A 21,561-nucleotide genomic window follows, 5' to 3' on the forward strand; every position below is an offset into this window, starting at 1 on the left:
TCTCGAGCACCCCAGATGGGACTCGAACCCACAATCCCTGGCTTAGGAGGCCAGTGCCTTATCCATTAGGCCACTGGGGCTTGCACTGGATGCATGCAAACCCTTTTTTTTTCATTCATAAGTCATCCGTTCTCTTACTTTACAAGGTAAGGGTGGCAAAGTCTTTGATTTATTTTCCCTTGCAAACTTGCTACAGAATTGCAAGTGGTTTGAGCTACAAAGTTAGAAGAATGAGCTTTCTGAAAGGGAAAAGCCATGTCGCAGCGCTCCACGCCTCTTTTCAACAAGTAGAAGGCGCACATTCTCGTTATCAGTTTTGGTCCAGAGTTTAAAGAATGTGGTCAGTGTAACTGAAAGACAACTCATTCAAGCACCACTGAGGAAAGAACCTTAAGTTTCTTTGGGCGCTTACTGCCTTGTGGTAAAGTTCTCAGGCCGTAGGGTGCAAGTGCAGACGACATTTTCCATTAAGAAAGGCAAAAAGCATGCTCCAGGTGAGGCTTGAACTCACAACCTCGGCATTGCTCAACAAGTACTGCCATATAAGTACCGCGCGCTGACCGATTGCGCCACTGGAGCGCAGGCATCATCCGAAAGATCCATTATCCATCTCTCCTCGGTTTAGAACAGACCTCCAAGTGATCCAAAACCTAAAATCCTGCTTACCCCAGACAAAAGAGAATTGATTTTCTCTCATAGCAAGAAATGGTAGCTTATAAGTGCTCCTAGAAAAAAAACACTGCCAAAGCCACTTGACTGGAGCTCAAGGACAGTTTTTTAAAAATAAAAAGTAAAACTTTTTTGAAAGAAAAAATGATATTGCAACTGCTATTGTGACGTGTTAGGAATATATTCATGCAGGCTTGAAAAGTTACTAAAAGGTCCACTGTAAACCAAGAAGTGGAAGGTAATACCAAATACCAAGTACCTTTGGACCAAAGTCAGTTTGTGCGTAAACCCAGATAAAACACAAGAGTTGTTAATACATTTAAAATGCCACTATCCAGACACTGTGTTGAGCATTTTAATGCTCTATTTGGCAGAAAAGCTGCGGATTCACATGAGATTCTGTTTCTGACTGTTTGCGGCAAGAAGACTTCTGAACATGTCCCAGAGCAGTGGCTATCAGTGCAAATCTCAAAAAATGCAACAACGCCATGTCATGTGAAGCAAAGGAGGCACACCTCTAAGGAGTGATGCTGATTGCTATTCATATATGTTGATACATCAGGAAAAACACGTCTTACCAACGCTACTTGTCAGGATGGCCTTTTTGCTTGAAGATTTTAGCCCACCGGATTTGCATGCCACAATGGGATGTCAGGAGAACGTCGGACAAAATGCAAAGCTCCTTCCTAATAAAAGCAGCTTTTCCTTTGTGGGGAGTTGAAGACATTGTTTGGCAGAAACATTGCAGGAGATTTGGTATTGGACAAGAGGACTTGTAGCCATCTTGCAGAAGATTCTGTTCAGCTGATAGCATGATGCTCAACTAATTGTGAGTTCTTCTAGTAAGAGGCACACATATTAATTAAGGCATCAGGAAAGGGAACTTCTAAAGATTTTATTTGAAAGCCTTGCTTTAGACAGAGCCAAGCAAGTTCTCGAGCACCCCAGATGGGACTCGAACCCACAATCCCTGGCTTAGGAGGCCAGTGCCTTATCCATTAGGCCACTGGGGCTTGCACTGGATGCATGCAAACCCTTTTTTTTTCATTCATAAGTCATCCGTTCTCTTACTTTACAAGGTAAGGGTGGCAAAGTCTTTGATTTATTTTCCCTTGCAAACTTGCTACAGAATTGCAAGTGGTTTGAGCTACAAAGTTAGAAGAATGAGCTTTCTGAAAGGGAAAAGCCATGTCGCAGCGCTCCACGCCTCTTTTCAACAAGTAGAAGGCGCACATTCTCGTTATCAGTTTTGGTCCAGAGTTTAAAGAATGTGGTCAGTGTAACTGAAAGACAACTCATTCAAGCACCACTGAGGAAAGAACCTTAAGTTTCTTTGGGCGCTTACTGCCTTGTGGTAAAGTTCTCAGGCCGTAGGGTGCAAGTGCAGACGACATTTTCCATTAAGAAAGGCAAAAAGCAAGAAAAAGCATGCTCCAGGTGAGGCTCGAACTCACAACCTCGGCATTGCTCAACAAGTACTGCCATATAAGTACCGCGCGCTGACCGATTGCGCCACTGGAGCGCAGGCATCATCCAAAAGATCCATTATCCATCTCTCCTCGGTTTAGAACAGACCTCCAAGTGATCCAAAACCTAAAATCCTGCTTACCCCAGACAAAAGAGAATTGATTTTCTCTCATAGCAAGAAATGGTAGCTTATAAGTGCTCCTAGAAAAAAAACACTGCCAAAGCCACTTGACTGGAGCTCAAGGACAGTTTTTTAAAAATAAAAAGTAAAACTTTTTTGAAAGAAAAAATGATATTGCAACTGCTATTGTGACGTGTTAGGAATATATTCATGCAGGCTTGAAAAGTTACTAAAAGGTCCACTGTAAACCAAGAAGTGGAAGGTAATACCAAATACCAAGTACCTTTGGACCAAAGTCAGTTTGTGCGTAAACCCAGATAAAACACAAGAGTTGTTAATACATTTAAAATGCCACTATCCAGACACTGTGTTGAGCATTTTAATGCTCTATTTGGCAGAAAAGCTGCGGATTCACATGAGATTCTGTTTCTGACTGTTTGCGGCAAGAAGACTTCTGAACATGTCCCAGAGCAGTGGCTATCAGTGCAAATCTCAAAAAATGCAACAACGCCATGTCATGTGAAGCAAAGGAGGCACACCTCTAAGGAGTGATGCTGATTGCTATTCATATATGTTGATACATCAGGAAAAACACGTCTTACCAACGCTACTTGTCAGGATGGCCTTTTTGCTTGAAGATTTTAGCCCACCGGATTTGCATGCCACAATGGGATGTCAGGAGAACGTCGGACAAAATGCAAAGCTCCTTCCTAATAAAAGCAGCTTTTCCTTTGTGGGGAGTTGAAGACATTGTTTGGCAGAAACATTGCAGGAGATTTGGTATTGGACAAGAGGACTTGTAGCCATCTTGCAGAAGATTCTGTTCAGCTGATAGCATGATGCTCAACTAATTGTGAGTTCTTCTAGTAAGAGGCACACATATTAATTAAGGCATCAGGAAAGGGAACTTCTAAAGATTTTATTTGAAAGCCTTGCTTTAGACAGAGCCAAGCAAGTTCTCGAGCACCCCAGATGGGACTCGAACCCACAATCCCTGGCTTAGGAGGCCAGTGCCTTATCCATTAGGCCACTGGGGCTTGCACTGGATGCATGCAAACCCTTTTTTTTTCATTCATAAGTCATCCGTTCTCTTACTTTACAAGGTAAGGGTGGCAAAGTCTTTGATTTATTTTCCCTTGCAAACTTGCTACAGAATTGCAAGTGGTTTGAGCTACAAAGTTAGAAGAATGAGCTTTCTGAAAGGGAAAAGCCATGTCGCAGCGCTCCACGCCTCTTTTCAACAAGTAGAAGGCGCACATTCTCGTTATCAGTTTTGGTCCAGAGTTTAAAGAATGTGGTCAGTGTAACTGAAAGACAACTCATTCAAGCACCACTGAGGAAAGAACCTTAAGTTTCTTTGGGCGCTTACTGCCTTGTGGTAAAGTTCTCATGCCGTAGGGTGCAAGTGCAGACGACATTTTCCATTAAGAAAGGCAAAAAGCAAGAAAAAGCATGCTCCAGGTGAGGCTCGAACTCACAACCTCGGCATTGCTCAACAAGTACTGCCATATAAGTACCGCGCGCTGACCGATTGCGCCACTGGAGCGCTGGCGTCATCCGAAAGATCCATTATCCATCTCTCCTCGGTTTAAAACAGACCTCCAAGTGATCCAAAACCTAAAATCCTGCTTACCCCAGACAAAAGAGAATTGATTTTCTCTCATAGCAAGAAATGGTAGCTTATAAGTGCTCCTAGAAAAAAAACACTGCCAAAGCCACTTGACTGGAGCTCAAGGACAGTTTTTTAAAAATAAAAAGTAAAACTTTTTTGAAAGAAAAAATGATATTGCAACTGCTATTGTGACGTGTTAGGAATATATTCATGCAGGCTTGAAAAGTTACTAAAAGGTCCACTGTAAACCAAGAAGTGGAAGGTAATACCAAATACCAAGTACCTTTGGACCAAAGTCAGTTTGTGCGTAAACCCAGATAAAACACAAGAGTTGTTAATACATTTAAAATGCCACTATCCAGACACTGTGTTGAGCATTTTAATGCTCTATTTGGCAGAAAAGCTGCGGATTCACATGAGATTCTGTTTCTGACTGTTTGCGGCAAGAAGACTTCTGAACATGTCCCAGAGCAGTGGCTATCAGTGCAAATCTCAAAAAATGCAACAACGCCATGTCATGTGAAGCAAAGGAGGCACACCTCTAAGGAGTGATGCTGATTGCTATTCATATATGTTGATACATCAGGAAAAACACGTCTTACCAACGCTACTTGTCAAGATGGCCTTTTTGCTTGAAGATTTTAGCCCACCGGATTTGCATGCCACAATGGGATGTCAGGAGAACGTCGGACAAAATGCAAAGCTCCTTCCTAATAAAAGCAACTTTTCCTTTGTGGGGAGTTGAAGACATTGTTTGGCAGAAACATTGCAGGAGATTTGGTATTGGACAAGAGGACTTGTAGCCATCTTGCAGAAGATTCTGTTCAGCTGATAGCATGATGCTCAACTAATTGTGAGTTCTTCTAGTAAGAGGTACACATATTAATTAAGGCATCAGGAAAGGGAACTTCTAAAGATTTTATTTGAAAGCCTTGCTTTAGACAGAGCCAAGCAAGTTCTCGAGCACCCCAGATGGGACTCGAACCCACAATCCCTGGCTTAGGAGGCCAGTGCCTTATCCATTAGGCCACTGGAGCTTGCACTGGATGCATGCAAACCCTTTTTTTTTCATTCATAAGTCATCCGTTCTCTTACTTTACAAGGTAAGGGTGGCAAAGTCTTTGATTTATTTTCCCTTGCAAACTTGCTACAGAATTGCAAGTGGTTTGAGCTACAAAGTTAGAAGAATGAGCTTTCTGAAAGGGAAAAGCCATGTCGCAGCGCTCCACGCCTCTTTTCAACAAGTAGAAGGCGCACATTCTCGTTATCAGTTTTGGTCCAGAGTTTAAAGAATGTGGTCAGTGTAACTGAAAGACAACTCATTCAAGCACCACTGAGGAAAGAACCTTAAGTTTCTTTGGGCGCTTACTGCCTTGTGGTAAAGTTCTCATGCCGTAGGGTGCAAGTGCAGACGACATTTTCCATTAAGAAAGGCAAAAAGCAAGAAAAAGCATGCTCCAGGTGAGGCTCGAACTCACAACCTCGGCATTGCTCAACAAGTACTGCCATATAAGTACCGCGCGCTGACCGATTGCGCCACTGGAGCGCTGGCGTCATCCGAAAGATCCATTATCCATCTCTCCTCGGTTTAAAACAGACCTCCAAGTGATCCAAAACCTAAAATCCTGCTTACCCCAGACAAAAGAGAATTGATTTTCTCTCATAGCAAGAAATGGTAGCTTATAAGTGCTCCTAGAAAAAAAACACTGCCAAAGCCACTTGACTGGAGCTCAAGGACAGTTTTTTAAAAATAAAAAGTAAAACTTTTTTGAAAGAAAAAATGATATTGCAACTGCTATTGTGACGTGTTAGGAATATATTCATGCAGGCTTGAAAAGTTACTAAAAGGTCCACTGTAAACCAAGAAGTGGAAGGTAATACCAAATACCAAGTACCTTTGGACCAAAGTCAGTTTGTGCGTAAACCCAGATAAAACACAAGAGTTGTTAATACATTTAAAATGCCACTATCCAGACACTGTGTTGAGCATTTTAATGCTCTATTTGGCAGAAAAGCTGCGGATTCACATGAGATTCTGTTTCTGACTGTTTGCGGCAAGAAGACTTCTGAACATGTCCCAGAGCAGTGGCTATCAGTGCAAATCTCAAAAAATGCAACAACGCCATGTCATGTGAAGCAAAGGAGGCACACCTCTAAGGAGTGATGCTGATTGCTATTCATATATGTTGATACATCAGGAAAAACACGTCTTACCAACGCTACTTGTCAAGATGGCCTTTTTGCTTGAAGATTTTAGCCCACCGGATTTGCATGCCACAATGGGATGTCAGGAGAACGTCGGACAAAATGCAAAGCTCCTTCCTAATAAAAGCAACTTTTCCTTTGTGGGGAGATGAAGACATTGTTTGGCAGAAATATTGCAGGAGATTTGGTATTGGACAAGAGGACTTGTAGCCATCTTGCAGAAGATTCTGTTCAGCTGATAGCATGATGCTCAACTAATTGTGAGTTCTTCTAGTAAGAGGTACACATATTAAGTAAGGCATCAGGAAAGGGAACTTCTAAAGATTTTATTTGAAAGCCTTGCTTTAGACTGAGCCAAGCAAGTTCTCGAGCACCCCAGATGGGACTCGAACCCACAATCCCTGGCTTAGGAGGCCAGTGCCTTATCCATTAGGCCATTGGGGCTTGCACTGGATGCATGCAAACCCTTTTTTTTTCATTCATAAGTCATCCGTTCTCTTACTTTACAAGGTAAGGGTGGCAAAGTCTTTGATTTATTTTCCCTTGCAAACTTGCTACAGAATTGCAAGTGGTTTGAGCTACAAAGTTAGAAGAATGAGCTTTCTGAAAGGGAAAAGCCATGTCGCAGCGCTCCACGCCTCTTTTCAACAAGTAGAAGGCGCACATTCTCGTTATCAGTTTTGGTCCAGAGTTTAAAGAATGTGGTCAGTGTAACTGAAAGACAACTCATTCAAGCACCACTGAGGAAAGAACCTTAAGTTTCTTTGGGCGCTTACTGCCTTGTGGTAAAGTTCTCAGGCCGTAGGGTGCAAGTGCAGACGACATTTTCCATTAAGAAAGGCAAAAAGCAAGAAAAAGCATGCTCCAGGTGAGGCTCGAACTCACAACCTCGGCATTGCTCAACAAGTACTGCCATATAAGTACCGCGCGCTGACCGATTGCGCCACTGGAGCGCAGGCATCATCCGAAAGATCCATTATCCATCTCTCCTCGGTTTAGAACAGACCTCCAAGTGATCCAAAACCTAAAATCCTGCTTACCCCAGACAAAAGAGAATTGATTTTCTCTCATAGCAAGAAATGGTAGCTTATAAGTGCTCCTAGAAAAAAAACACTGCCAAAGCCACTTGACTGGAGCTCAAGGACAGTTTTTTAAAAATAAAAAGTAAAACTTTTTTGAAAGAAAAAATGATATTGCAACTGCTATTGTGACGTGTTAGGAATATATTCATGCAGGCTTGAAAAGTTACTAAAAGGTCCACTGTAAACCAAGAAGTGGAAGGTAATACCAAATACCAAGTACCTTTGGACCAAAGTCAGTTTGTGCGTAAACCCAGATAAAACACAAGAGTTGTTAATACATTTAAAATGCCACTATCCAGACACTGTGTTGAGCATTTTAATGCTCTATTTGGCAGAAAAGCTGCGGATTCACATGAGATTCTGTTTCTGACTGTTTGCGGCAAGAAGACTTCTGAACATGTCCCAGAGCAGTGGCTATCAGTGCAAATCTCAAAAAATGCAACAACGCCATGTCATGTGAAGCAAAGGAGGCACACCTCTAAGGAGTGATGCTGATTGCTATTCATATATGTTGATACATCAGGAAGAACACGTCTTACCAACGCTACTTGTCAAGATGGCCTTTTTGCTTGAAGATTTTAGCCCACCGGATTTGCATGCCACAATGGGATGTCAGGAGAACGTCGGACAAAATGCAAAGCTCCTTCCTAATAAAAGCAACTTTTCCTTTGTGGGGAGTTGAAGACATTGTTTGGCAGAAATATTGCAGGAGATTTGGTATTGGACAAGAGGACTTGTAGCCATCTTGCAGAAGATTCTGTTCAGCTGATAGCATGATGCTCAACTAATTGTGAGTTCTTCTAGTAAGAGGTACACATATTAATTAAGGCATCAGGAAAGGGAACTTCTAAAGATTTTATTTGAAAGCCTTGCTTTAGACAGAGCCAAGCAAGTTCTCGAGCACCCCAGATGGGACTCGAACCCACAATCCCTGGCTTAGGAGGCCAGTGCCTTATCCATTAGGCCACTGGGGCTTGCACTGGATGCATGCAAACCCTTTTTTTTTCATTCATAAGTCATCCGTTCTCTTACTTTACAAGGTAAGGGTGGCAAAGTCTTTGATTTATTTTCCCTTGCAAACTTGCTACAGAATTGCAAGTGGTTTGAGCTACAAAGTTAGAAGAATGAGCTTTCTGAAAGGGAAAAGCCATGTCGCAGCGCTCCACGCCTCTTTTCAACAAGTAGAAGGCGCACATTCTCGTTATCAGTTTTGGTCCAGAGTTTAAAGAATGTGGTCAGTGTAACTGAAAGACAACTCATTCAAGCACCACTGAGGAAAGAACCTTAAGTTTCTTTGGGCGCTTACTGCCTTGTGGTAAAGTTCTCATGCCGTAGGGTGCAAGTGCAGACGACATTTTCCATTAAGAAAGGCAAAAAGCAAGATAAAGCATGCTCCAGGTGAGGCTCGAACTCACAACCTCGGCATTGCTCAACAAGTACTGCCATATAAGTACCGCGCGCTGACCAATTGCGCCACTGGAGCGCTGGCGTCATCCGAAAGATCCATTATCCATCTCTCCTCGGTTTAAAACAGACCTCCAAGTGATCCAAAACCTAAAATCCTGCTTACCCCAGACAAAAGAGAATTGATTTTCTCTCATAGCAAGAAATGGTAGCTTATAAGTGCTCCTAGAAAAAAAACACTGCCAAAGCCACTTGACTGGAGCTCAAGGACAGTTTTTTAAAAATAAAAAGTAAAACTTTTTTGAAAGAAAAAATGATATTGCAACTGCTATTGTGACGTGTTAGGAATATATTCATGCAGGCTTGAAAAGTTACTAAAAGGTCCACTGTAAACCAAGAAGTGGAAGGTAATACCAAATACCAAGTACCTTTGGACCAAAGTCAGTTTGTGCGTAAACCCAGATAAAACACAAGAGTTGTTAATACATTTAAAATGCCACTATCCAGACACTGTGTTGAGCATTTTAATGCTCTATTTGGCAGAAAAGCTGCGGATTCACATGAGATTCTGTTTCTGACTGTTTGCGGCAAGAAGACTTCTGAACATGTCCCAGAGCAGTGGCTATCAGTGCAAATCTCAAAAAATGCAACAACGCCATGTCATGTGAAGCAAAGGAGCACACCTCTAAGGAGTGATGCTGATTGCTATTCATATATGTTGATACATCAGGAAAAACACGTCTTACCAACGCTACTTGTCAGGATGGCCTTTTTGCTTGAAGATTTTAGCCCACCGGATTTGCATGCCACAATGGGATGTCAGGAGAACGTCGGACAAAATGCAAAGCTCCTTCCTAATAAAAGCAGCTTTTCCTTTGTGGGGAGTTGAAGACATTGTTTGGCAGAAACATTGCAGGAGATTTGGTATTGGACAAGAGGACTTGTAGCCATCTTGCAGAAGATTCTGTTCAGCTGATAGCATGATGCTCAACTAATTGTGAGTTCTACTAGTAAGAGGCACACATATTAATTAAGGCATCAGGAAAGGGAACTTCTAAAGATTTTATTTGAAAGCCTTGCTTTAGACAGAGCCAAGCAAGTTCTGGAGCACCCCAGATGGGACTCGAACCCACAATCCCTGGCTTAGGAGGCCAGTGCCTTGTCAGGATGGCCTTTTTGCTTGAAGATTTTAGCCCACCGGATTTGCATGCCACAATGGGATGTCAGGAGAACGTCGGACAAAATGCAAAGCTCCTTCCTAATAAAAGCAGCTTTTCCTTTGTGGGGAGTTGAAGACATTGTTTTGCTACAGAATTGCAAGTGGTTTGAGCTACAAAGTTAGAAGAATGAGCTTTCTGAAAGGGAAAAGCCATGTCGCAGCGCTCCACGCCTCTTTTCAACAAGTAGAAGGCGCACATTCTCGTTATCAGTTTTGGTCCAGAGTTTAAAGAATGTGGTCAGTGTAACTGAAAGACAACTCATTCAAGCACCACTGAGGAAAGAACCTTAAGTTTCTTTGGGCGCTTACTGCCTTGTGGTAAAGTTCTCAGGCCGTAGGGTGCAAGTGCAGACGACATTTTCCATTAAGAAAGGCAAAAAGCATGCTCCAGGTGAGGCTCGAACTCACAACCTCGGCATTGCTCAACAAGTACTGCCATATAAGTACCGCGCGCTGACCGATTGCGCCACTGGAGCGCTGGCGTCATCCGAAAGATCCATTATCCATCTCTCCTCGGTTTAAAACAGACCTCCAAGTGATCCAAAACCTAAAATCCTGCTTACCCCAGACAAAAGAGAATTGATTTTCTCTCATAGCAAGAAATGGTAGCTTATAAGTGCTCCTAGAAAAAAAACACTGCCAAAGCCACTTGACTGGAGCTCTAGGACAGTTTTATAAAAATAAAAAGTAAAACTTTTTTGAAAAAAAAATGATATTGCAACTGCTATTGTGACGTGTTAGGAATATATTCATGCAGGTTTGAAAAGTTACTAAAAGGTCCACTGTAAACCAAGAAGTGGAAGGTAATACCAAATACCAAGTACCTTTGGACCAAAGTCAGTTTGTGCGTAAACCCAGATAAAACACAAGAGTTGTTAATACATTTAAAATGCCACTATCCAGACACTGTGTTGAGCATTTTAATGCTCTATTTGGCAGAAAAGCTGCGGCTTCACATGAGATTCTGTTTCTGACTGTTTGCGGCAAGAAGACTTCTGAACATGTCCCAGAGCAGTGGCTATCAGTGCAAATCTCAAAAAATGCAACAACGCCATGTCATGTGAAGCAAAGGAGGCACACCTCTAAGGAGTGATGCTGATTGCTATTCATATATGTTGATACATCAGGAAAAACACGTCTTACCAACGCTACTTGTCAGGATGGCCTTTTTGCTTGAAGATTTTAGCCCACCGGATTTGCATGCCACAATGGGATGTCAGGAGAACGTCGGACAAAATGCAAAGCTCCTTCCTAATAAAAGCAGCTTTTCCTTTGTGGGGAGTTGAAGACATTGTTTGGCAGAAACATTGCAGGAGATTTGGTATTGGACAAGAGGACTTGTAGCCATCTTGCAGAAGATTCTGTTCAGCTGATAGCATGATGCTCAACTAATTGTGAGTTCTACTAGTAAGAGGCACACATATTAATTAAGGCATCAGGAAAGGGAACTTCTAAAGATTTTATTTGAAAGCCTTGCTTTAGACAGAGCCAAGCAAGTTCTCGAGCACCCCAGATGGAACTCGAACCCACAATCCCTGGCTTAGGAGGCCAGTGCCTTATCCATTAGGCCACTGGGGCTTGCACTGGATGCCTGCAAACCCTTTTTTTTTCATTCATAAGTCATCCGTTCTCTTACTTTACAAGGTAAGGGTGGCAAAGTCTTTGATTTATTTTCCCTTGCAAACTTGCTACAGAATTGCAAGTGGTTTGAGCTACAAAGTTAGAAGAATGAGCTTTCTGAAAGGGAAAAGCCATGTCGCAGCGCTCCACGCCTCTTTTCAACAAGTAGAAGGCGCACATTCTCGTTATCAGTTTTGGTCCAGAGTTTAAAGAATGTGGTCAGTGTAACTGAAAGACAACTCATTCAAGCACCACTGAGGAAAGAACCTTAAGTTTCTTTGGGCGCTTACTGCCTTGTGGTAAAGTTCTCAGGCCGTAGGGTGCAAGTGCAGACGACATTTTCCATTAAGAAAGGCAAAAAGCAAGAAAAAGCATGCTCCAGGTGAGGCTCGAACTCACAACCTCGGCATTGCTCAACAAGTACTGCCATATAAGTACCGCGCGCTGACCGATTGCGCCACTGGAGCGCAGGCGTCATCCGAAAGATCCATTATCCATCTCTCCTCGGTTTAAAACAGACCTCCAAGTGATCCAAAACCTAAAATCCTGCTTACCCCAGACAAAAGAGAATTGATTTTCTCTCATAGCAAGAAATGGTAGCTTATAAGTGCTCCTAGAAAAAAAACACTGCCAAAGCCACTTGACTGGAGCTCAAGGACAGTTTTTTAAAAATAAAAAGTAAAACTTTTTTGAAAGAAAAAATGATATTGCAACTGCTATTGTGACGTGTTAGGAATATATTCATGCAGGCTTGAAAAGTTACTAAAAGGTCCACTGTAAACCAAGAAGTGGAAGGTAATACCAAATACCAAGTACCTTTGGACCAAAGTCAGTTTGTGCGTAAACCCAGATAAAACACAAGAGTTGTTAATACATTTAAAATGCCACTATCCAGACACTGTGTTGAGCATTTTAATGCTCTATTTGGCAGAAAAGCTGCGGATTCACATGAGATTCTGTTTCTGACTGTTTGCGACAAGAAGACTTCTGAACATGTCCCAGAGCAGTGGCTATCAGTGCAAATCTCAAAAAATGCAACAACGCCATGTCATGTGAAGCAAAGGAGGCACACCTCTAAGGAGTGATGCTGATTGCTATTCATATATGTTGATACATCAGGAAAAACACGTCTTACCAACGCTACTTGTCAGGATGGCCTTTTTGCTTGAAGATTTTAGCCCACCGGATTTGCATGCCACAATGGGATGTCAGGAGAACGTCGGACAAAATGCAAAGCTCCTTCCTAATAAAAGCAGCTTTTCCTTTGTGGGGAGTTGAAGACATTGTTTGGCAGAAACATTGCAGGAGATTTGATATTGGACAAGAGGACTTGTAGCCATCTTGCAGAAGATTCTGTTCAGCTGATAGCATGATGCTCAACTAATTGTGAGTTCTACTAGTAAGAGGCACACATATTAATTAAGGCATCAGGAAAGGGAACTTCTAAAGATTTTATTTGAAAGCCTTGCTTTAGACAGAGCCAAGCAAGTTCTCGAGCACCCCAGATGGAACTCGAACCCACAATCCCTGGCTTAGGAGGCCAGTGCCTTATCCATTAGGCCACTGGGGCTTGCACTGGATGCCTGCAAACCCTTTTTTTTTCATTCATAAGTCATCCGTTCTCTTACTTTACAAGGTAAGGGTGGCAAAGTCTTTGATTTATTTTCCCTTGCAAACTTGCTACAGAATTGCAAGTGGTTTGAGCTACAAAGTTAGAAGAATGAGCTTTCTGAAAGGGAAAAGCCATGTCGCAGCGCTCCACGCCTCTTTTCAACAAGTAGAAGGCGCACATTCTCGTTATCAGTTTTGGTCCAGAGTTTAAAGAATGTGGTCAGTGTAACTGAAAGACAACTCATTCAAGCACCACTGAGGAAAGAACCTTAAGTTTCTTTGGGCGCTTACTGCCTTGTGGTAAAGTTCTCAGGCCGTAGGGTGCAAGTGCAGACGACATTTTCCATTAAGAAAGGCAAAAAGCATGCTCCAGGTGAGGCTCGAACTCACAACCTCGGCATTGCTCAACAAGTACTGCCATATAAGTACCGCGCGCTGACCGATTGCGCCACTGGAGCGCTGGCGTCATCCGAAAGATCCATTATCCATCTCTCCTCGGTTTAAAACAGACCTCCAAGTGATCCAAAACCTAAAATCCTGCTTACCCCAGACAAAAGAGAATTGATTTTCTCTCATAGCAAGAAATGGTAGCTTATAAGTGCTCCTAGAAAAAAAACACTGCCAAAGCCACTTGACTGGAGCTCAAGGACAGTTTTTTAAAAATAAAAAGTAAAACTTTTTTGAAAGAAAAAATGATATTGCAACTGCTATTGTGACGTGTTAGGAATATATTCATGCAGGCTTGAAAAGTTACTAAAAGGTCCACTGTAAACCAAGAAGTGGAAGGTAATACCAAATACCAAGTACCTTTGGACCAAAGTCAGTTTGTGCGTAAACCCAGATAAAACACAAGAGTTGTTAATACATTTAAAATGCCACTATCCAGACACTGTGGTGAGCATTTTAATGCTCTATTTGGCAGAAAAGCTGCGGCTTCACATGAGATTCTGTTTCTGACTGTTTGCGGCAAGAAGACTTCTGAACATGTCCCAGAGCAGTGGCTATCAGTGCAAATCTCAAAAAATGCAACAACGCCATGTCATGTGAAGCAAAGGAGGCACACCTCTAAGGAGTGATGCTGATTGCTATTCATATATGTTGATACATCAGGAAAAACACGTCTTACCAACGCTACTTGTCAGGATGGCCTTTTTGCTTGAAGATTTTAGCCCACCGGATTTGCATGCCACAATGGGATGTCAGGAGAACGTCGGACAAAATGCAAAGCTCCTTCCTAATAAAAGCAGCTTTTCCTTTGTGGGGAGTTGAAGACATTGTTTGGCAGAAACATTGCAGGAGATTTGGTATTGGACAAGAGGACTTGTAGCCATCTTGCAGAAGATTCTGTTCAGCTGATAGCATGATGCTCAACTAATTGTGAGTTCTACTAGTAAGAGGCACACATATTAATTAAGGCATCAGGAAAGGGAACTTCTAAAGATTTTATTTGAAAGCCTTGCTTTAGACAGAGCCAAGCAAGTTCTCGAGCACCTCAGATGGGACTCGAACCCACAATCCCTGGCTTAGGAGGCCAGTGCCTTATCCATTAGGCCACTGGGGCTTGCACTGGATGCATGCAAACCCTTTTTTTTTCATTCATAAGTCATCCGTTCTCTTACTTTACAAGGTAAGGGTGGCAAAGTCTTTGATTTATTTTCCCTTGCAAACTTGCTACAGAATTGCAAGTGGTTTGAGCTACAAAGTTAGAAGAATGAGCTTTCTGAAAGGGAAAAGCCATGTCGCAGCGCTCCACGCCTCTTTTCAACAAGTAGAAGGCGCACATTCTCGTTATCAGTTTTGGTCCAGAGTTTAAAGAATGTGGTCAGTGTAACTGAAAGACAACTCATTCAAGCACCACTGAGGAAAGAACCTTAAGTTTCTTTGGGCGCTTACTGCCTTGTGGTAAAGTTCTCAGGCCATAGGGTGCAAGTGCAGACGACATTTTCCATTAAGAAAGGCAAAAAGCAAGAAAAAGGATGCTCCAGGTGAGGCTCGAACTCACAACCTCGGCATTGCTCAACAAGTACTGCCATATAAGTACCGCGCGCTGACCGATTGCGCCACTGGAGCGCGGGCATCATCTGAAAGATCCATTATCCATCTCTCCTCGGTTTAAAACAGACCTCCAAGTGATCCAAAACCTAAAATCCTGCTTACCCCAGACAAAAGAGAATTGATTTTCTCTCATAGCAAGAAATGGTAGCTTATAAGTGCTCCTAGAAAAAAAACACTGCCAAAGCCACTTGACTGGAGCTCAAGGACAGTTTTTTAAAAATAAAAAGTAAAACTTTTTTGAAAGAAAAAATGATATTGCAACTGCTATTGTGACGTGTTAGGAATATATTCATGCAAAAGTTACTAAAAGTTACTAAAAGGTCCACTGTAAACCAAGAAGTGGAAGGTAATACCAAATACCAAGTACCTTTGGACCAAAGTCAGTTTGTGCGTAAACCCAGATAAAACACAAGAGTTGTTAATACATTTAAAATGCCACTATCCAGACACTGTGTTGAGCATTTTAATGCTCTATTTGGCAGAAAAGCTGCGGATTCACATGAGATTCTGTTTCTGACTGTTTGCGGCAAGAAGACTTCTGAACATGTCCCAGAGCAGTGGCTATCAGTGCAAATCTCAAAAAATGCAACAACGCCATGTCATGTGAAGCAAAGGAGGCACACCTCTAAGGAGTGATGCTGATTGCTATTCATATATGTTGATACATCAGGAAAAACACGTCTTACCAACGCTACTTGTCAGGATGGCCTTTTTGCTTGAAGATTTTAGCCCACCGGATTTGCATGCCACAATGGGATGTCAGGAGAACGTCGGACAAAATGCAAAGCTCCTTCCTAATAAAAGCAGCTTTTCCTTTGTGGGGAGTTGAAGACATTGTTTGGCAGAAACATTGCAGGAGATTTGGTATTGGACAAGAGGACTTGTAGCCATCTTGCAGAAGATTCTGTTCAGCTGATAGCATGATGCTCAACTAATTGTGAGTTCTACTAGTAAGAGGCACACATATTAATTAAGGCATCAGGAAAGGGAACTTCTAAAGATTTTATTTGAAAGCCTTGCTTTAGACAGAGCCAAGCAAGTTCTCGAGCACCACCAGATGGGACTCGAACCCACAATCCCTGGCTTAGGAGGCCAGTGCCTTATCCATTAGGCCACTGGGGCTTGCACTGGATGCCCGCAAACCCTTTTTTTTTCATTCATAAGTCATCCGTTCTCTTACTTTACAAGGTAAGGGTGGCAAAGTCTTTGATTTATTTTCCCTTGCAAACTTGCTACAGAATTGCAAGTGGTTTGAGCTACAAAGTTAGAAGAATGAGCTTTCTGAAAGGGAAAAGCCATGTCGCAGCGCTCCACGCCTCTTTTCAACAAGTAGAAGGCGCACATTCTCGTTATCAGTTTTGGTCCAGAGTTTAAAGAATGTGGTCAGTGTAACTGAAAGACAACTCATTCAAGCACCACTGAGGAAAGAACCTTAAGTTTCTTTGGGCGCTTACTGCCTTGTGGTAAAGTTCTCAGGCCGTAGGGTGCAAGTGCAGACGACATTTTCCATTAAGAAAGGAAAAAAGCAAGAAAAAGCATGCTCCAGGTGAGGCTCGAACTCACAACCTCGGCATTGCTCAACAAGTACTGCCATATAAGTACCGCGCGCTGACCGATTGCGCCACTGGAGCGCGGGCGTCATTCGAACGATCCATTATCCATCTCTCCTCGGTTTAAAACAGACCTCCAAGTGATCTAAAACCTAAAATCCTGCTTACCCCAGACAAAAGAGAATTGATTTTCTCTCATAGCAAGAAATGGTAGCTTATAAGTGCTCCTAGAAAAAAAACACTGCCAAAGCCACTTGACTGGAGCTCAAGGACAGTTTTTTAAAAATAAAAAGTAAAACTTTTTTGAAAGAAAAAATGATATTGCAACTGCTATTGTGACGTGTTAGGAATATATTCATGCAAAAGTTACTAAAAGTTACTAAAAGGTCCACTGTAAACCAAGAAGTGGAAGGTAATACCAAATACCAAGTACCTTTGGACCAAAGTCAGTTTGTGCGTAAACCCAGATAAAACACAAGAGTTGTTAATACATTTAAAATGCCACTATCCAGACACTGTGTTGAGCATTTTAATGCTCTATTTGGCAGAAAAGCTGCGGCTTCACATGAGATTCTGTTTCTGACTGTTTGCGGCAAGAAGACTTCTGAACATGTCCCAGAGCAGTGGCTATCAGTGCAAATCTCAAAAAATGCAACAACGCCATGTCATGTGAAGCAAAGGAGGCACACCTCTAAGGAGTGATGCTGATTGCTATTCATATATGTTGATACATCAGGAAAAACACGTCTTACCAACGCTACTTGTCAGGATGGCCTTTTTGCTTGAAGATTTTAGCCCACCGGATTTGCATGCCACAATGGGATGTCAGGAGAACGTCGGACAAAATGCAAAGCTCCTTCCTAATAAAAGCAGCTTTTCCTTTGTGGGGAGTTGAAGACATTGTTTGGCAGAAACATTGCAGGAGATTTGGTATTGGACAAGAGGACTTGTAGCCATCTTGCAGAAGATTCTGTTCAGCTGATAGCATGATGCTCAACTAATTGTGAGTTCTACTAGTAAGAGGCACACATATTAATTAAGGCATCAGGAAAGGGAACTTCTAAAGATTTTATTTGAAAGCCTTGCTTTAGACAGAGCCAAGCAAGTTCTCGAGCACCACCAGATGGGACTCGAACCCACAATCCCTGGCTTAGGAGGCCAGTGCCTTATCCATTAGGCCACTGGGGCTTGCACTGGATGCCTGCAAACCCTTTTTTTTTCATTCATAAGTCATCCGTTCTCTTACTTTACAAGGTAAGGGTGGCAAAGTCTTTGATTTATTTTCCCTTGCAAACTTGCTACAGAATTGCAAGTGGTTTGAGCTACAAAGTTAGAAGAATGAGCTTTCTGAAAGGGAAAAGCCATGTCGCAGCGCTCCACGCCTCTTTTCAACAAGTAGAAGGCGCACATTCTCGTTATCAGTTTTGGTCCAGAGTTTAAAGAATGTGGTCAGTGTAACTGAAAGACAACTCATTCAAGCACCACTGAGGAAAGAACCTTAAGTTTCTTTGGGCGCTTACTGCCTTGTGGTAAAGTTCTCAGGCCGTAGGGTGCAAGTGCAGACGACATTTTCCATTAAGAAAGGAAAAAAGCAAGAAAAAGCATGCTCCAGGTGAGGCTCGAACTCACAACCTCGGCATTGCTCAACAAGTACTGCCATACGCTGACCGATTGCGCCACTGGAGCGCGGGCATCATCCGAAAGATCCATTATCCATCTCTCCTCGGTTTAAAACAGACCTCCAAGTGATCCAAAACCTAAAATCCTGCTTACCCCAGACAAAAGAGAATTGATTTTCTCTCATAGCAAGAAATGTTAGCTTATAAGTGCTCCTAGAAAAAAAACACTGCCAAAGCCACTTGACTGGAGCTCAAGGACAGTTTTTTAAAAATAAAAAGTAAAACTTTTTTGAAAGAAAAAATGATATTGCAACTGCTATTGTGACGTGTTAGGAATATATTCATGCAAAAGTTACTAAAAGTTACTAAAAGGTCCACTGTAAACCAAGAAGTGGAAGGTAATACCAAATACCAAGTACCTTTGGACCAAAGTCAGTTTGTGCGTAAACCCAGATAAAACACAAGAGTTGTTAATACATTTAAAATGCCACTATCCAGACACTGTGTTGAGCATTTTAATGCTCTATTTGGCAGAAAAGCTGCGGATTCACATGAGATTCTGTTTCTGACTGTTTGCAGCAAGAAGACTTCTGAACATGTCCCAGAGCAGTGGCTATCAGTGCAAATCTCAAAAAATGCAACAACGCCATGTCATGTGAAGCAAAGGAGGCACACCTCTAAGGAGTGATGCTGATTGCTATTCATATATGTAGATACATCAGGAAAAACACGTCTTACCAACGCTACTTGTCAGGATGGCCTTTTTGCTTGAAGATTTTAGCCCACCGGATTTGCATGCCACAATGGGATGTCAGGAGAACGTCGGACAAAATGCAAAGCTCCTTCCTAATAAAAGCAGCTTTTCCTTTGTGGGGAGTTGAAGACATTGTTTGGCAGAAACATTGCAGGAGATTTGGTATTGGACAAGAGGACTTGTAGCCATCTTGCAGAAGATTCTGTTCAGCTGATAGCATGATGCTCAACTAATTGTGAGTTCTACTAATAAGAGGCACACATATTAATTAAGGCATCAGGAAAAGGAACTTCTAAAGATTTTATTTGAAAGCCTTGCTTTAGACATAGCCAAGCAAGTTCTCGAGCACCCCAGAGGGAACTCGAACCCACAATCCCTGGCTTAGGAGGCCAGTGCCTTATCCATTAGGCCACTGGGGCTTGCACTGGATGCATGCAAACCCTTTTTTTTTCATTCATAAGTCATCCGTTCTCTTACTTTAAAAGGTAAGGGTGGCAAAGTCTTTGATTTATTTTCCCTTGCAAACTTGCTACAGAATTGCAAGTGGTTTGAGCTACAAAGTTAGAAGAATGAGCTTTCTGAAAGGGAAAAACCATGTCGCAGCGCTCCACGCCTCTTTTCAACAAGTAGAAGGCGCACATTCTCGTTATCAGTTTTGGTCCAGAGTTTAAAGAATGTGGTCAGTGTAACTGAAAGACAACTCATTCAAGCACCACTGAGGAAAGAACCTTAAGTTTCTTTGGGCGCTTACTGCCTTGTGGTAAAGTTCTCATGCCGTAGGGTGCAAGTGCAGACGACATTTTCCATTAAGAAAGGCAAAAAGCAAGAAAAAGCATGCTCCAGGTGAGGCTCGAACTCACAACCTCGGCATTGCTCAACAAGTACTGCCATATAAGTACCGCGCGCTGACCAATTGCGCCACTGGAGCGCTGGCGTCATCCGAAAGATCCATTATCCATCTCTCCTCGGTTTAAAACAGACCTCCAAGTGATCCAAAACCTAAAATCCTGCTTACCCCAGACAAAAGAGAATTGATTTTCTCTCATAGCAAGAAATGGTAGCTTATAAGTGCTCCTAGAAAAAAAACACTGCCAAAGCCACTTGACTGGAGCTCAAGGACAGTTTTTTAAAAATAAAAAGTAAAACTTTTTTGAAAGAAAAAATGATATTGCAACTGCTATTGTGACGTGTTAGGAATATATTCATGCAAAAGTTACTAAAAGTTACTAAAAGGTCCACTGTAAACCAAGAAGTGGAAGGTAATACCAAATACCAAGTACCTTTGGACCAAAGTCAGTTTGTGCGTAAACCCAGATAAAACACAAGAGTTGTTAATACATTTAAAATGCCACTATCCAGACACTGTGTTGAGCATTTTAATGCTCTATTTGGCAGAAAAGCTGCGGATTCACATGAGATTCTGTTTCTGACTGTTTGCGGCAAGAAGACTTCTGAACATGTCCCAGAGCAGTGGCTATCAGTGCAAATCTCAAAAAATGCAACAACGCCATGTCATGTGAAGCAAAGGAGGCACACCTCTAAGGAGTGATGCTGATTGCTATTCATATATGTTGATACATCAGGAAAAACACGTCTTACCAACGCTACTTGTCAGGATGGCCTTTTTGCTTGAAGATTTTAGCCCACCGGATTTGCATGCCACAATGGGATGTCAGGAGAACGTCGGACAAAATGCAAAGCTCCTTCCTAATAAAAGCAGCTTTTCCTTTGTGGGGAGTTGAAGACATTGTTTGGCAGAAACATTGCAGGAGATTTGGTATTGGACAAGAGGACTTGTAGCCATCTTGCAGAAGATTCTGTTCAGCTGATAGCATGATGCTCAACTAATTGTGAGTTCTACTAGTAAGAGGCACACATATTAATTAAGGCATCAGGAAAGGGAACTTCTAAAGATTTTATTTGAAAGCCTTGCTTTAGACAGAGCCAAGCAAGTTCTCGAGCACCACCAGATGGGACTCAAACCACAATCCCTGGCTTAGGAGGCCAGTGCCTTATCCATTAGGCCACTGGGGCTTGCACTGGATGCCTGCAAACCCTTTTTTTTTCATTCATAAGTCATCCGTTCTCTTACTTTACAAGGTAAGGGTGGCAAAGTCTTTGATTTATTTTCCCTTGCAAACTTGCTACAGAATTGCAAGTGGTTTGAGCTACAAAGTTAGAAGAATGAGCTTTCTGAAAGGGAAAAGCCATGTCGCAGCGCTCCACGCCTCTTTTCAACAAGTAGAAGGCGCACATTCTCGTTATCAGTTTTGGTCCAGAGTTTAAAGAATGTGGTCAGTGTAACTGAAAGACAACTCATTCAAGCACCACTGAGGAAAGAACCTTAAGTTTCTTTGGGCGCTTACTGCCTTGTGGTAAAGTTCTCAGGCCGTAGGGTGCAAGTGCAGACGACATTTTCCATTAAGAAAGGAAAAAAGCAAGAAAAAGCATGCTCCAGGTGAGGCTCGAACTCACAACCTCGGCATTGCTCAACAAGTACTGCCATACGCTGACCGATTGCGCCACTGGAGCGCGGGCATCATCCGAAAGATCCATTATCCATCTCTCCTCGG

The 21,561-nt window shown here is 42.3% G+C and overlaps 23 non-coding genes across 23 annotated transcripts; all 23 read right to left on the reverse strand.

Annotated features, from left to right (window-relative positions):
* Window positions 1–7: 7 nt before the first annotated feature.
* Window positions 8–80, reverse strand: TRNAR-CCU (transfer RNA arginine (anticodon CCU)). The gene has a single exon. It is a non-coding gene; the product is annotated as a tRNA-Arg (tRNA).
* A 406-nt stretch (window positions 81–486) lies between these two features.
* Window positions 487–579, reverse strand: TRNAI-UAU (transfer RNA isoleucine (anticodon UAU)). Its single transcript is given in 2 exon segments — window positions 487–522; window positions 542–579. It is a non-coding gene; the product is annotated as a tRNA-Ile (tRNA).
* A 1,030-nt stretch (window positions 580–1,609) lies between these two features.
* TRNAR-CCU (transfer RNA arginine (anticodon CCU)) lies at window positions 1,610–1,682 on the reverse strand. Its single transcript has one exon. It is a non-coding gene; the product is annotated as a tRNA-Arg (tRNA).
* Window positions 1,683–2,098: 416 nt separating this feature from the next.
* Window positions 2,099–2,191, reverse strand: TRNAI-UAU (transfer RNA isoleucine (anticodon UAU)). Its single transcript is given in 2 exon segments — window positions 2,099–2,134; window positions 2,154–2,191. It is a non-coding gene; the product is annotated as a tRNA-Ile (tRNA).
* A 1,030-nt stretch (window positions 2,192–3,221) lies between these two features.
* TRNAR-CCU (transfer RNA arginine (anticodon CCU)) lies at window positions 3,222–3,294 on the reverse strand. The gene has a single exon. It is a non-coding gene; the product is annotated as a tRNA-Arg (tRNA).
* Window positions 3,295–3,710: 416 nt separating this feature from the next.
* Window positions 3,711–3,803, reverse strand: TRNAI-UAU (transfer RNA isoleucine (anticodon UAU)). Its single transcript is given in 2 exon segments — window positions 3,711–3,746; window positions 3,766–3,803. It is a non-coding gene; the product is annotated as a tRNA-Ile (tRNA).
* Window positions 3,804–4,833: 1,030 nt separating this feature from the next.
* On the reverse strand, window positions 4,834–4,906 carry TRNAR-CCU (transfer RNA arginine (anticodon CCU)). The gene has a single exon. It is a non-coding gene; the product is annotated as a tRNA-Arg (tRNA).
* Window positions 4,907–5,322: 416 nt separating this feature from the next.
* Window positions 5,323–5,415, reverse strand: TRNAI-UAU (transfer RNA isoleucine (anticodon UAU)). Its single transcript is given in 2 exon segments — window positions 5,323–5,358; window positions 5,378–5,415. It is a non-coding gene; the product is annotated as a tRNA-Ile (tRNA).
* A 1,030-nt stretch (window positions 5,416–6,445) lies between these two features.
* On the reverse strand, window positions 6,446–6,518 carry TRNAR-CCU (transfer RNA arginine (anticodon CCU)). Its single transcript has one exon. It is a non-coding gene; the product is annotated as a tRNA-Arg (tRNA).
* A 416-nt stretch (window positions 6,519–6,934) lies between these two features.
* Window positions 6,935–7,027, reverse strand: TRNAI-UAU (transfer RNA isoleucine (anticodon UAU)). The gene is given in 2 exon segments: window positions 6,935–6,970; window positions 6,990–7,027. It is a non-coding gene; the product is annotated as a tRNA-Ile (tRNA).
* Window positions 7,028–8,057: 1,030 nt separating this feature from the next.
* Window positions 8,058–8,130, reverse strand: TRNAR-CCU (transfer RNA arginine (anticodon CCU)). Its single transcript has one exon. It is a non-coding gene; the product is annotated as a tRNA-Arg (tRNA).
* A 416-nt stretch (window positions 8,131–8,546) lies between these two features.
* Window positions 8,547–8,639, reverse strand: TRNAI-UAU (transfer RNA isoleucine (anticodon UAU)). Its single transcript is given in 2 exon segments — window positions 8,547–8,582; window positions 8,602–8,639. It is a non-coding gene; the product is annotated as a tRNA-Ile (tRNA).
* Window positions 8,640–10,162: 1,523 nt separating this feature from the next.
* On the reverse strand, window positions 10,163–10,255 carry TRNAI-UAU (transfer RNA isoleucine (anticodon UAU)). Its single transcript is given in 2 exon segments — window positions 10,163–10,198; window positions 10,218–10,255. It is a non-coding gene; the product is annotated as a tRNA-Ile (tRNA).
* Window positions 10,256–11,284: 1,029 nt separating this feature from the next.
* TRNAR-CCU (transfer RNA arginine (anticodon CCU)) lies at window positions 11,285–11,357 on the reverse strand. The gene has a single exon. It is a non-coding gene; the product is annotated as a tRNA-Arg (tRNA).
* A 416-nt stretch (window positions 11,358–11,773) lies between these two features.
* TRNAI-UAU (transfer RNA isoleucine (anticodon UAU)) lies at window positions 11,774–11,866 on the reverse strand. The gene is given in 2 exon segments: window positions 11,774–11,809; window positions 11,829–11,866. It is a non-coding gene; the product is annotated as a tRNA-Ile (tRNA).
* Window positions 11,867–12,896: 1,030 nt separating this feature from the next.
* On the reverse strand, window positions 12,897–12,969 carry TRNAR-CCU (transfer RNA arginine (anticodon CCU)). Its single transcript has one exon. It is a non-coding gene; the product is annotated as a tRNA-Arg (tRNA).
* A 406-nt stretch (window positions 12,970–13,375) lies between these two features.
* TRNAI-UAU (transfer RNA isoleucine (anticodon UAU)) lies at window positions 13,376–13,468 on the reverse strand. The gene is given in 2 exon segments: window positions 13,376–13,411; window positions 13,431–13,468. It is a non-coding gene; the product is annotated as a tRNA-Ile (tRNA).
* Window positions 13,469–14,498: 1,030 nt separating this feature from the next.
* Window positions 14,499–14,571, reverse strand: TRNAR-CCU (transfer RNA arginine (anticodon CCU)). The gene has a single exon. It is a non-coding gene; the product is annotated as a tRNA-Arg (tRNA).
* A 416-nt stretch (window positions 14,572–14,987) lies between these two features.
* TRNAI-UAU (transfer RNA isoleucine (anticodon UAU)) lies at window positions 14,988–15,080 on the reverse strand. The gene is given in 2 exon segments: window positions 14,988–15,023; window positions 15,043–15,080. It is a non-coding gene; the product is annotated as a tRNA-Ile (tRNA).
* Window positions 15,081–16,113: 1,033 nt separating this feature from the next.
* Window positions 16,114–16,187, reverse strand: TRNAR-CCU (transfer RNA arginine (anticodon CCU)). Its single transcript has one exon. It is a non-coding gene; the product is annotated as a tRNA-Arg (tRNA).
* A 416-nt stretch (window positions 16,188–16,603) lies between these two features.
* On the reverse strand, window positions 16,604–16,696 carry TRNAI-UAU (transfer RNA isoleucine (anticodon UAU)). The gene is given in 2 exon segments: window positions 16,604–16,639; window positions 16,659–16,696. It is a non-coding gene; the product is annotated as a tRNA-Ile (tRNA).
* A 1,033-nt stretch (window positions 16,697–17,729) lies between these two features.
* TRNAR-CCU (transfer RNA arginine (anticodon CCU)) lies at window positions 17,730–17,803 on the reverse strand. The gene has a single exon. It is a non-coding gene; the product is annotated as a tRNA-Arg (tRNA).
* A 2,020-nt stretch (window positions 17,804–19,823) lies between these two features.
* Window positions 19,824–19,916, reverse strand: TRNAI-UAU (transfer RNA isoleucine (anticodon UAU)). Its single transcript is given in 2 exon segments — window positions 19,824–19,859; window positions 19,879–19,916. It is a non-coding gene; the product is annotated as a tRNA-Ile (tRNA).
* Between the last annotated feature and the right edge of the window lie 1,645 nt (window positions 19,917–21,561).

Source organism: Aquarana catesbeiana, linkage group LG03 (assembly GCF_042186555.1).
Source record: "Aquarana catesbeiana isolate 2022-GZ linkage group LG03, ASM4218655v1, whole genome shotgun sequence".
Lineage (NCBI taxonomy): Eukaryota > Metazoa > Chordata > Amphibia > Anura > Ranidae > Aquarana > Aquarana catesbeiana.